This window comes from Lactuca saligna, chromosome 5 (genome assembly GCF_052625555.1).
Source record: "Lactuca saligna cultivar CGN05327 chromosome 5, ASM5262555v1, whole genome shotgun sequence".
Taxonomy (NCBI): Eukaryota; Viridiplantae; Streptophyta; class Magnoliopsida; order Asterales; family Asteraceae; genus Lactuca; species Lactuca saligna.
Window position 1 is genome coordinate 91,407,672 of NC_136421.1, and position 12,307 is coordinate 91,419,978.

Consider the following 12,307-nt stretch of genomic DNA (forward strand, 5'->3'; position numbering starts at 1 on the left):
AAGAGATCTTCAAAGGGTACCAAGGCTCGGACCCTTGATGGCTCTTCTTCAAGTGGAACCAAGAAAGGTTTCATTACTCCTTCTTCTGACCCAAAAGAGGCTGAATGCTTCTATTGCCATGAAAAAGCTCATTGGAAGCAGAACTGCCCAAAGTACCAGCAGGATGTGAAGGATGGGAAAGTCAAACCCAACCATGCAGGTATTTACACTATCATTTCTAATAACTCACCCCATTCGAAATCTTGGGTCCTTGATATCGATTGTGGTATTCATATTTGTTGTGACTTGCAGGGACTAAGAAGACGTGAGGATGTGGAGCAAGGAAGAATAAACTTGATCATGGGGAACAGGAAAGCTTCACCTGTCACCAAGATTGGAGTTTATACTTTATCGCTAAGTAGTGGGTTTAGTTTAGATTTGGATAAGTGTTGTTACTCGCCAGGAATGGCAAGAAATATTATTTCCTTTCATGCTTTGTACAAACAAGGGTTTACCTTTTCGTTTAATAATGAAGTTGGTTCTATTGATGCTTTCTTTAATAATGTTCTTTATTTTAAAGCATTACCTTGTGATGGTGTGTATGAAGCTGTGTCTGTTGTAGATAACATAGGAAATAATGTTTTGTGTATTGATTCTACTAATAATAATAACTTGGATAAAGCATCATTATGGCATTGTCGTCTTGGACATATAAGCAAGAAACGCATAGGCCAACTCCAAAAGGATGGAGTCTTGGAGTCGTTTGACCTAAAGTCAAATGATAGTTCCGAATCATGCTTACTTGGAAAAATGACAAAGTCACCCTTCACAGGCTCGTGTGAAAGGGGTGAAGGTTTGTTGGACCTTATACACACGGATGTGTGTGGACCATTCAAACATGCCACAAGGGATGCTAATCGTTGTTATTTGACTTTTATTGATGATTACCGTAGATATGGATATGTCTACTTAATCAAGCATAAGTCAGAGACTTTCGAGAAGTTTAAGGAATTTAAACAGGAAGTCGAGAATCAATTGGGCAGGAACATTAAGATGCTTCGATCCGATCGGGGTGGTGAGTATCTTAGTTCAGAGTTCCTCGACTATCTAAGGGAATGTGGGATTGTCTCACAATTGACACCTCCCAGGACACCGCAGTTGAATGGTGTGGCTGAGAGGCATAATCGAACCTTGTTGGACATGGTTCGTTCCATGATGAGTCGAGCTTCGCTACCAATCTCATTATGGGGTTATGCCTTAGAGACTGCCGCCCATATCCTTAATCTAGTCCCTACAAAGAAAGTTGCCAAAACTCCTCACGAGATGTGGACTGGTAAAGTACCTAAACTAGACCACATCAAGATTTGGGGTTGCGAGGCTTTCGTGAGACGCGAGACTCATGATAAGCTCGAACCTCGAAGCGAGAGGTGTATTTTCATCGGCTACCCACAACAATCCTTTGGTTACCTCTTCTACAGACCTAGTAACAATGTGGTCTTTGTAGCAAGAAGAGGAGTCTTTCGAGAAAGAGAGTTTATAAGCCAAGGAGACAGTGGGAGGCAAATTGATCTTGAAGAAATTCAAGAGTCAAGTGGTGATGGAACTTCAAACTCTAGCCCTCAACTTGAGGAGGAAACTCCTGTTGAGCCAATTGACGAATCTGTACCTCTGAGGCGTTCCACGAGAGTTAGGAGTGCACCTGAGCATTACTATGGATTCCATATTACTGTAGAAGGTGAGACACTTATTAGTGATGGAACACTAGTAAGTCAAGATGACCCTAACAGCTACGAGGAAGCCATGGCAGGCCCCGAGTCTGCTAAATGGAAAGAGGCTATGGATAGCGAGATACAATCCATGTATGACAATCAAGTTTGGAACTTGGTTGAGAATGTACCAGGTCGAAAGACTGTAGGGTGCAAATGGGTCTTCAAGAAGAAGACTGACATGGATGGTAAAGTACACACTTATAAGGCTAGACTGGTTGCAAAGGGCTTCTCTCAAATTCCTGGAGTGGATTATGATGAGACCTTTTCTCTGGTAGCCAAGATTAAGTCTATTCGGGTTCTGTTAGCCATAGCCGCATTTCATGACTATGAAATTTGGCAAATGGATGTCAAAACTGCTTTCCTTAATGGAAAGTTGGCTGAAGATGTTTACATGAGTCAGCCAGAGAGTTTTGTCAGCAACAAGTACCCCAATAGAGTGTGTAAGCTTGAGAAATCCATTTATGGGTTAAAGCAAGCACCTCGCAGATGGAATCTTTGCTTTGATGAAAAGGTCAAGGAATTTGGCTTTTCTAGGAGTGAAGATGAATCTTGTGTGTATGTCAAGGCTAGTGGGAGTATAGTTAGCTTCTTGGTATTGTATGTGGATGACATACTACTCATAGGAAACGACATTCCAACCCTGCAGGAAGTAAAGTCCTAGCTTGGAAAGTGTTTCGCTATGAAGGATCTTGGTGAAGCTGCCTATATTTTAGGGATAAGGATCTTGAGAGATCGGAGTAAAAGACTAATTGGACTTAGTCAAAGTACCTACTTGGATAAGGTGCTGAAAAGATTCAGAATGCAAGACTCCAAGAAAGGAGAGTTGCCCATCCAGAGTAACGCCAAACTGAGTAAGACACAAAGCCCTAGCACTGAGGCTGAGATAGCACAAATGAGTCGAGTACCTTATGCTTCAGTTGTAGGATCGATCATGTATGCTATGACGTGTACCCGACCTGATGTAGCTTTTGCCCTGAGCATGGTTAGCAGGTTTCAGGGGAACCCTGGCAAGGCACACTAGACTGCGGTAAAGAATATTCTCAAGTACCTACGAAGGACTAAGGACTGGGTCCTTACCCTCGGTGGGAGTGATGACTTGAGAGTTGTAGGGTATAGTGATGCTAGCTTCCAGACTGATAGGGATAATTTCCGCTCTCAGTCGGGCTGGGTCTTTACCCTAAATGGAGGAGAAATTTCTTGGAAGAGTTCCAAGCAAGAGACAGTGGCAAATTCTACTTGTGAATCAGAGTATATTGCAGCTAGCAAGGCGACAAAGGAGGCGTTATGGCTGAGGAAATTCATTGGAGACCTTGGAGTTGTATCAGCTATTAAAGAGCCAATGGAAATTTTCTGTGATAGTGAAAGTGCTGTTGCCTTAGCCAAGGAACCAAGGGATCACGGGAGATCCAGACACATCGACAGAAAATACCATTTCATCAGACATCGGATCGAAGAAGGACTCCTCGTGGCATAGAGGGTATCATCAGATGAGAATCCGGAAGATCCCCTCACGAAGGGACTGACTCGGGTTAAGCATCTCCAGCATGCTCGGAGCATAGGGCTGAAGGATGATATTAGATTTAGTAGTTAGATAACCTCGAAATTTGTAAAGTGTATGTAACAGCCCGGAAATTCAGGTATTACTTTAAATTATTTTTGGGCACATTTAAGAGGGAACTCGGCGAGTAGGTGCATGACTCGCCGAGTAGGGCCATGTCTCGGTCACAGTCGCAGATACGCGACTGGACTCGACGAGTCCAAGTAAGGACTCGGCGAGTCGACGCTGTTTCAGCTGAACCCTAGCCGTTTCATTTCTGATCGTATATAACGATCTTATAGTCGTCATGTCGCGTCTTTTGGCCGGTTGACGATTCTCTGGGAGTGTGTGAGCATCTAAGGCAATAGAGGGGACTTGAGAAGGCTTAAAGGGATTGTTAAGCAAGGAGGAGCAAGGTGGTGATCAAAGGAATCGAGTACTGGAGGTTTGGAGACACAGGGAGCACGTTTCCAGGTAATCTTCGGATCGAAATTCTGTAACTTTTACGTTGTATGCGGGTTTAGGGTTTAGGAAACCCATTTAAGGATTTGTTGGATTATATTGTTGTGTAAGTGTTAAAAACCCCTGTATTAGTATATGTGAAAGTCCAGAAAGCCTTGTATCTATATACTTCGATATCATGCGAAATACAGGAGGCAGCGGATTGACTGCATGGCGAGGACTCGCCGAGTCCTATGATCAGACTCGGCGAGTAGCTTGAAGATTCATTAGAACTCGCCGAGTTGTTCTTCAGACTCGGCGAGTAGCTTGAAGGTTCACTAGGACTCGTCGAGTTGTTCTTCAGACTCGGCGAGTAGTTGAAGATCTACTGGAACTCGTCGAGTCGTTCTTCAGACTCGGCGAGTGGTGTCAGGGTGTCCATACTCGTCGAGTTACCCTTTGCACTCGACGAGTCTGGTCAAGATGGACCGTTGACTTATATAACTTAGTAGGGTCAGTTGTCCTGTTTGATAAGATTATTAACACAGGATGTGGTATTATAGGGAACCTGCGGATTAGCGGATCGTGTGCGAGTAGCTCGAAGGGTTTATAACTTGCACACTACGAGGTGAGTCTTCTCACTATACTTCACCCGGAAGGGGTTTGACTGTGAGACCGTAAGGTCGTATGTGTTATATTTATGCTATGTCTAGAGAGGTAAATGCGTTATATGTGTTGTGTGCTTATACGTGATGTATGTTTATACGGGCCGGAAGGCGGGACTCTATGTGATAGAAAGAATGGTATGATGTATGATTTATGTGTTTGTGTATTACGTTACATGTATTATGTTTTATACTGTCATGGGCCGGAAGGCAAAATACTATGGGCCGGAAGGCAATCTAATACGGGCCGGAAGGCGATATATATTATGGGCCGGAAGGCGATTATACTATGGGCCGGAAGGCAATGTTATGTGGACCGCAAGGTCCGGGCCGGAAGGCGTATGTGGGTAAGTCGTATACTGGGGAACTCACTAAGCATTTATGCTTACTAGTTGTGGTTATGTTTTCAGGTACTAGTGATGACCGCGGAAAGGCACCGGCGTGACACGTACACACTGCCACTGTTGAAGATCCTGAAGATTTATTATCTATATTTTGAATTAAACTTGGAATAAACCCTTTTGTTGAATAACGATGATTTGTTTTTAATGAAAAATTTATTTGAAAATTTGAGCTGTTACAATTGGTATCAGAGCCTTGGTTTGAGGGATTCGGGTGTACTTTCGGGTGCAACTGAACTCAGACCGGGGATTTGAGGAAAACTTTTTCTTAAAAATAATAAAGACATAACATTTCATAAAGGGTAAGGCGGTAAGAACAAGGGTGGAACAGTGTGTACGAGCAGCCAGCATCCGAACGGTAAAGATCCCCAGAATACCTTACGATGTTAAGTTATGCACTGAATTATGAATTGTTATGCATGCTAGAAGACTAGGTATACATGATAGGTCTAGAATTGCCTGTTTTGTGATGCCTTAGTCTAGAGAGATTATTTATATGAGATATTTGGTAGCGTGCAAGTAGATAGTGCATATTAGAGGTAGAGTACTCATTATCCGGGATTTGGGGAGGAAGATTTGGGACGAATACTGATACGGTGTGGTCGGTAGTATTGGGCCCGTACTATCGAAGGCACCGGATCAGTGGAAGACTCAAATAAGAATCCCTGGAAATCGGAGACTGGGTAGGGCGCGTATCGAGTACAATTGTACTTGGTGGAGTCTCTGATGATTTTATGTTGTATTTCAGAGACATCATGGCTATCACACGCAATGGGGCGAGTTCGAGCGGTGCGAGTGACGAGGAGATTCGTCGGATTATTCAGGAGGAGGTAGCTGCGGCGGTCCGGGCTGAGATCCCGGAGATGTTTGGGTCTATTAAGACCACGTTGATGGAGGAGTTTGAGGAGCGGTACGCCGCACTTACGGAAGCTGCAGTTGCTGCCGCTACCGCAGCGGTGGCTGCTGCCAGGCCGCAAGGGGGTGATTCATTGCTATTCAGGGAATTCAGCAACACGAAACCCCCTGAATTTGATGGGACGCAGGATCCGATTGCAGCTATGAGGTGGATCGCCGACATCGAGGGATGTTTCTATACTTGCTCATGCCCAGAGCACTTGAGGGTACGGTTCGCCTTGAACCAGCTCCGTCTGGGAGCGAAGGATTGGTGGAAGTTCGTGACAGCGAACTTCACTCAGACAGAGATTTCGGCGGTGACATGGGAGAGGTTTACGGGGATGTTCAGGGATGAGTACGTTCCCCCGGTAGAGAGGGAGCGATTGATTCAGGAGTTCTTGACCCTTAAGCAGGGTACTGATTCCGTGGCGGTGATCACACGGAAATTTCATGAGAGGGCAATGTTCTGTCCCGAGCTGGTATCTACGGAGCAGTCGCGGATGAGCCGCTATTTGGGTGTCTTGAAGAGGGAGATCCGGGAGTTTGTGTCAAACTCCACCTATCGTACTTTCACAGAGCTTCAGGCGAACGCCAGGAAGCGCGAGATTGAGTTGGAGACTCAAGCGAGGGAGGAGGCTGAGATTCGGCAGGTGGACCGACGGCCGGCCCAGTCTCAGCCGGCAGCCAAGGGGACTAAGTTCGCTGATTCGAGGACGGGAGGTTCGAAGGGTCGCACTTGCGCGAAGTGCGGCAAGAGTCACGAGGGGGTGTGTCGAGCTGGTGGTTGCTACAAGTGTGGCAAAGAGGGACATATTGCCAGGGATTGCCCTAAGGGGTTTATGGTTTGCTTTCACTGCAACCAGACAGGCCATCGGAAGGCCGAGTGCCCGCAACTTCGTCAGGGAGCTACACCTACTACCCGGACTACTGAGACCCGACCGGCGAAGGTCGAGGCCCCGAGGGCTCGCGGGAGAGCCTTTCAGCTGACTGCGGAGGAGGTCCGCGCTGCGCCCGATGTTGTGGCAGGTATGTTATCATTCACGTATTTAATTAAAGGTCGAAATGTTATGCTTATGTTAATGTATGTGTAGGTACTTTCCTTGTGAACTCTATGCCTGCTCTAGTATTATTTGATTCGGGTGCGAGTAGATCGTTTGTATCGTTAGCTTTTAGCCAGCACATCGGCATTAGTCGTGAGCCGTTAAGTCGGCCCTTGAGCGTTTCTATTGCGGCTGAGAGGGTGGTTTGTGCTACGGAGGTCCTTAGGGGATGCGTGCTAGAGATCTTCGGGGTCGCATTTCCGATTGACCTAATTCCTATTGCAATGGGTGATGTCTGTGTCATCGTAGGCATGGACTGGTTGAGCCGATTCAGCGCTGTCATCGACTGCGAGCGTCAGCTGGTGACTATACAAGACCCTAATGGGGGAGTTCTTACGGTATACGGGGAGGGTACCCGTTCGGGATCAGCTTTTTGTTCGGCCGCTAGGGCGAGGCAATGCCTACAGCAGGGATGTAACGGTTTTGTGGCGTACGTGATGGATACGCGGGAGAGTTCCGAGAGACCGAAGACATTGAAGGAGGTTCCAGTGGTGCGCGAGTTCCCAGATGTTTTTCCCGAGGATTTGCCGGGAATACCTCCTGCGAGGCAAGTGGAGTTTGGTATCGATCTAGTTCCAGGGGCTGCGCCTATTGCGAAGGTGCCTTATCGTCTTGCACCTCCAGAGATGCAAGAATTGTCCTCGCAACTTCAGGAGTTGTTGGGAAAGGGATTTATTCGGCCGAGTAGCTCGCCGTGGGGAGCACCGATTCTGTTCGTCAAGAAGAAGGATGGTTCACACCGGATGTGTATCGATTACCGGGAGTTGAACAAGGTGACAGTGAAGAACCGCTATCCGTTACCGAGGATCGATGATCTTTTTGATCAGTTGCAAGGGGCATCTTGGTTTTCCAAGATTGATTTGAGATCAGGGTACCATCAGGTAAGAGTGCAGGATGAGGACGTCCAGAAGACAGCCTTTAGGACGCGGTATGGGCATTACGAGTTCGTGGTGATGCCTTTTGGGCTCACCAATGCCCCAGCAGTGTTCATGGATCTCATGAACAGGGTATGCAGGCCGATGCTGGATCGGTCTGTGATTGTATTCATCGACGACATTCTGGTGTATTCGCGGTCTAGGGAGCAGCATGAGGGACATTTGAGGGAGGTCCTTGAGGTACTGAGGTCGGAGAAGCTATATGCAAAATTCTCCAAATGTGACTTCTGGTTACGGGAGGTTCAATTTCTGGGGCACGTTGTAAATCAGGCAGGGATATTGGTCGATCCGGCCAAGGTGGAAGCGGTGATGAGATGGGAGGCACCGAAGTCACCTTCGGAGATCAGGAGTTTCCTTGGGTTGGCGGGGTATTATCGAAGGTTCATTAGGGACTTCTCCAAGATCGCGGTACCACTTACCAAATTGACCCGAAAGGGTGTTACATTCTCATGGGGACCCGAGCAGCAGACTTCGTTCGAGACACTTCGTCAGAAACTGTGCGAAGCACCAGTGTTAGCTCTTCCGGAGGGGATGGAGGACTTTGTCGTATACTGCGACGCGTCGATTTCCGGACTGGGTGCAGTGTTGATGCAGAGGGGCCATGTGATAGCCTATGCATCGAGGCAGCTGAAGCCTCACGAAGCGAGATATCCCACGCATGACCTAGAGTTGGGGGCAGTAGTGTTCGCCCTCAAAATTTGGCGTCACTACTTGTACGGGGTTCTTAGTACCATATACACGGACCATAAGAGTTTGAAGTATTTGATGGATCAACCTAACCTAAACATGCGTCAGAGGAGATGGTTAGACGTGGTTAAGGATTATGACTGTGAGATCCTATACCACCCAGGCAAGGCTAATGTGGTAGCCGATGCATTGAGTCGTAGGGCGGAGGGTACTCCGTTGCGGGACGTATGTTTGAGATTGACGGTGATGACTCTGGTATTAGACACTATTCGTGGGGCACAGGCCGAGGTGGTGAAGTCTGGGATGCAGAAACAGGAGCGGGTCGTCGGGTTGATTTCAGAGTTCGTTATGGATGGGCGGGGACTTCTGACATTTCAGGGTCGGATCTGGGTGCCATTCGTGGGCGGTACGCGTGTTATTTTGATGGAGGAGGCACATAGATCGAAATTCTCGATCCATCCCGGTGCTACGAAAATGTATCTGGATTTGAAAAAGGAGTACTGGTGGCCTTGCATGAAGAGAGACGTTGCCTGGTTCGTGGAGAGGTGTTTGACCTGCCGTAAAGTTAAGGCCGAGCACCAGAGACCGCACGGTAAGTTGCAACCCTTGGAGATCCCTGAGTGGAAGTGGGATCAGATCACGATGGATTTCATCACCAAATTGCCGAAAATTGCCAGGGGAGTCGATGCGATTTGGGTGATTGTGGATAGGCTAACAAAGAGTGCACATTTTCTCGCCATTAGTGAAAGTTCATCAGCAGAGAAGTTGGCGGAGTTGTACGTGAAAGAGATAGTATCTCGGCATGGAGTGCCGACTTCGATTGTTTCGGATCGCGATGTACGTTTCACTTCCAGGTTCTGGAAGAAATTTCATGAGGAGTTGGGTACTAAGCTGCATTTTAGTACCGCATACCATCCCCAGACCGACGGTCAGAGCGAGCGAACGATTCAGACATTGGAAGACATGCTTAGAGCGTGTGTGTTAGACTTCGGGGGTAGCTGGGACGCGCATCTTCCGTTGGCTGAGTTTTCCTACAACAACAGCCATCATTCGAGCATTGGTATGCCACCTTTTGAGTTGTTGTATGGTAGGAGGTGTCGGACTCCCATTTGCTGGGGAGAAGTGGGACAGAGAGTGATGGGCAGTACAGAGATTGTACTTCAGACGACCGAGCAGATTCAGCGAGTGAGGCAGAGGTTATTGACCGCCCAGAGCCGACAGAAAAGTTACGCGGACAGACGCCGATCCGAGCTCGAATTCCAGGTCGGCGACTTTGTACTCCTAAAGGTTTCTCCTTGGAAAGGGGTAATTCGGTTCAGGAAGAGGGGCAAATTGGGGCCCCGGTTCATAGGTCCATTTTGGGTAATTGCAAGGGTAGGTCGGGTAGCTTATCGGTTGGAGTTACCGGTGGAGCTGAGTCAGATTCACAATACCTTCCACGTATCGCAGTTGAGGAAGTGTATAGCCGATGAGGCAGCAGTGGTTCCATTAGAAGACATTCAGGTGGATGCGGGCTTGAATTACGCCGAGAGACCAGTAGCTATCAGGGATCGGAAGATCAAGGTTCTACGGAACAAGGAGATACCTCTGGTGTTGGTTCAGTGGCAACATCGGAAAGGATCGGAGATGACTTGGGAGCCGGAAAGAGAAATGCGGGAACAACATCCGGAGTTGTTCGCAGAATGAGAGACTTCGAGGGCGAAGTCTAGTTCTAGTGGGGGAGAGTTGTAACAGCCCGGAAATTCAGGTATTACTTTAAATTATTTTTGGGCACATTTAAGAGGGAACTCGGCGAGTAGGTGCATGACTCGCCGAGTAGGGCCATGTCTCGGTCACAGTCGCAGATACGCGACTGGACTCGACGAGTCCAAGTAAGGACTCGGCGAGTCGACGCTGTTTCAGCTGAACCCTAGCCGTTTCATTTCTGATCGTATATAACGATCTTATAGCCGTCATGTCGCGTCTTTTGGCCGGTTGACGATTCTCTGGGAGTGTGTGAGCATCTAAGGCAATAGAGGGGACTTGAGAAGGCTTAAAGGGATTGTTAAGCAAGGAGGAGCAAGGTGGTGATCAAAGGAATCGAGTACTGGAGGTTTGGAGACACAGGGAGCACGTTTCCAGGTAATCTTCGGATCGAAATTCTGTAACTTTTACGTTGTATGCGGGTTTAGGGTTTAGGAAACCCATTTAAGGATTTGTTGGATTATATTGTTGTGTAAGTGTTAAAAACCCCTGTATTAGTATATGTGAAAGTCCAGAAAGCCTTGTATCTATATACTTCGATATCATGCGAAATACAGGAGGCAACGGATTGACTGCATGGCGAGGACTCGCCGAGTCCTATGATCAGACTCGGCGAGTAGCTTGAAGATTCATTAGAACTCGCCGAGTTGTTCTTCAGACTCGGCGAGTAGCTTGAAGGTTCACTAGGACTCGTCGAGTTGTTCTTCAGACTCGGCGAGTAGTTGAAGATCTACTGGAACTCGTCGAGTCGTTCTTCAGACTCGGCGAGTGGTGTCAGGGTGTCCATACTCGTCGAGTTACCCTTTGCACTCGACGAGTCTGGTCAAGATGGACCGTTGACTTATATAACTTAGTAGGGTCAGTTGTCCTGTTTGATAAGATTATTAACACAGGATGTGGTATTATAGGGAACCTGCGGATTAGCGGATCGTGTGCGAGTAGCTCGAAGGGTTTATAACTTGCACACTACGAGGTAAGTCTTCTCACTATACTTCACCCGGAAGGGGTTTGACTGTGAGACCGTAAGGTCGTATGTGTTATATTTATGCTATGTCTAGAGAGGTAAATGCGTTATATGTGTTGTGTGCTTATACGTGATGTATGTTTATACGGGCCGGAAGGCGGGACTCTATGTGATAGAAAGAATGGTATGATGTATGATTTATGTGTTTGTGTATTACGTTACATGTATTATGTTTTATACTGTCATGGGCCGGAAGGCAAAATACTATGGGCCGGAAGGCAATCTAATACGGGCCGGAAGGCGATATATATTATGGGCCGGAAGGCGATTATACTATGGGCCGGAAGGCAATGTTATGTGGACCGCAAGGTCCGGGCCGGAAGGCGTATGTGGGTAAGTCGTATACTGGGGAACTCACTAAGCATTTATGCTTACTAGTTGTGGTTATGTTTTCAGGTACTAGTGATGACCGCGGAAAGGCGCCGGCGTGACACGTACACACTGCCACTGTTGAAGATCCTGAAGATTTATTATCTATATTTTGAATTAAACTTGGAATAAACCCTTTTGTTGAATAACGATGATTTGTTTTTAATGAAAAATTTATTTGAAAATTTGAGCTGTTACAGTGTAATTGACATCTGAGGATGAATAAAAATGTTTTATTTATGAGTAAAGTGTTGCTATCTCTTGTCGATCATTTACTATATTTCTTTTGCATGTTTTGACTTCCAGAATAATTTTTGTTTGGTATAACATATTATTCAAACCTCCACAGTCGGTCATATGTCGGAAGTAGGTATGAATCAAGACTATCATGTTTGGTTGTAGAGGTCTTGGACAAGGCTACAGCAATCATGAGTGCTCATAAGTTCTGAGCATTGGACTCAACCCATGCTCACTGGAATCACTTCATGGAATTCAATCTCGAGTGATCGTGAGACGGTAATATCGTATAAGTCTTCAAACCTAGAGATATGATTTGTTACTTACAAGTTGGTTCTGCATTGATTGTACGAAAAATGCATTGGTAACTCGATGTTATAAATCGCGCTCTTGTGTGTAATTCAATGAGTGGTAGAACAAACATATGAGTCGAAGTTTATCTGTTCCTTCTTGGATTAGAAGCTGATATCTGGGCCCCTCGATGACTTTGTTTTGACCTATGTACCGGGCCCGGTCAGAACTAAAT